The following is a 1,808-nucleotide window of genomic DNA, read 5'->3' on the forward strand; positions in this document are numbered from 1 at the left end:
AACTTTCATAACAAAAATCACTTGCGTAGTATGCAAAAAAAGTACCCCATTTTTCTACAGACTTTTGTCCCAGAGCCACTCTCTATCCTAATCTAACTGATTGGTTTCTAAACATGAAAGCTTGAGCCTTATTCGTGCAGTATTGTCATTGCCTGGGTAATATTAATAAGCCCCTTTGTTTGAGATGAATATACCGGTATATTCTAAATAATAAAGATAATTTGAACTCCTGCGTTATACTAAACAAACACACAGTATTCTTATGATTGTTTAAATGAAATTATGAATTTCAACCTGAGACACACGAAGAAAAGTCTTTCATGCAATTTTCAGTCTTTTGATGAAAAATCTGCATAATCAGGCCGAAAAGAAAAGGTATCTACCGAAGACTAGTTGAAAAGTCGCCAAGCTGGCTGCATTAATTCTCGTGCAAATCATTTGTGTCTTGTCACCTTGCTTTTAAGAAATTTATGGTTGGAAATGAAAAATCATATCACCACCGACCAGTAAACTGTAAACACGTCAGGTATTAAAATTTACAGTATGTTGCCCTATTTCCCGGACACTTCCACTTCACGATTCTGCATGTATTTCGTTGTAAAAACGAAGCAAATTCGAACGATACGTTCCAAACACTTATCAATTAGTCTGCTTGCGTTTGTTCTTTAGGTAAGAAGTCTCAAGTTTTCGTTGAGGTTTACTAAGTAAAATCTGTTTCTTATTACATGCGACTTTTATCAAGCGTCGCGTTATACCTTTTTATTTTCAAGAGCGGTCTGTTAGATTTAATTTTACTTTTGTTTTTCAACATACGTCAAGCTACAAGGTATGTTTTTGAACATATAAGAAGTTTCCATTTGTAGTTTTGTATCTGCGTGCAAAAAAATCTCCGAAAATAGTGCAACTGACTATACTACACATATTCGCCAGCCAGCTAAATTTCTGTTCGATGAACAGTGCGAGGGACGCTGTTTTTGCAAAATATTGAAATTCCTTTGAGCAAATCAACAAAATTGGCACTTACGTATAGCAAAAATTACAGAAATAATTTAACAAACCTTTAACATGAATAACCCAAGAATCGCAATAGCGTCAAAGAACACAAAATGGGGAATACACTATATATATCACATTTTTGGAGAATATCAGCTGTGCAAAAGTAGTGCCGGCAGATATAGGCGTGCGGTTATGCGAATGCCTATCACCACAAGCCAGCGCAGTGAGACAAAATTGCCTTCCCACAAGATTAATCAACCGAATTATCACATTAATAAATAAGAAAATTATACCTTACACACAATAGCTCATGATTCTGGTGGAGTCTAGGTGGGTGAGAGTTGGCCACTCTCTGAACACTGCTTGACGACTCGTGCGGATGTTGAGTTAAAGGGTATAGGGAGAAATCAAGCCAGCCGAAAATACCCCTCGGGTAACCCCAAACTCCTGACCCAACGAGGGTGCTCAAAGATCCCTCTGGATCTCAACCTCGCCCCCAGAGGTTAAATGGGAAAACGACAACTGCCTTGACAGTGGTAGAAGCTCTAGCCATAGGCTAGGCAAACAAAAGCCAACCGAGCACCCTTCGACAAGGGTCTTGTTTTGCGCCGTTACATGTCACGCAACTTTGGCTCATTTGCCCGCATCTGGGGGGAAACTTTCAACGAAACATAGAGCAAAAACAATTACAGACAGGCACTGTAAAATAAATGTTTAGTCTTCAGTTAGTTTTCTTTGTAATGTTTTTTTGCATCAGGCCTACTCTGGGACCTTAAGTCGCCGTACCCTAGAGCGACTTACGGCCACTTAAG

The sequence above is a fragment of the Montipora capricornis genome, chromosome 2 (assembly GCF_036669925.1).
Source record: "Montipora capricornis isolate CH-2021 chromosome 2, ASM3666992v2, whole genome shotgun sequence".
In the NCBI taxonomy this organism is placed as follows: domain Eukaryota; kingdom Metazoa; phylum Cnidaria; class Anthozoa; order Scleractinia; family Acroporidae; genus Montipora; species Montipora capricornis.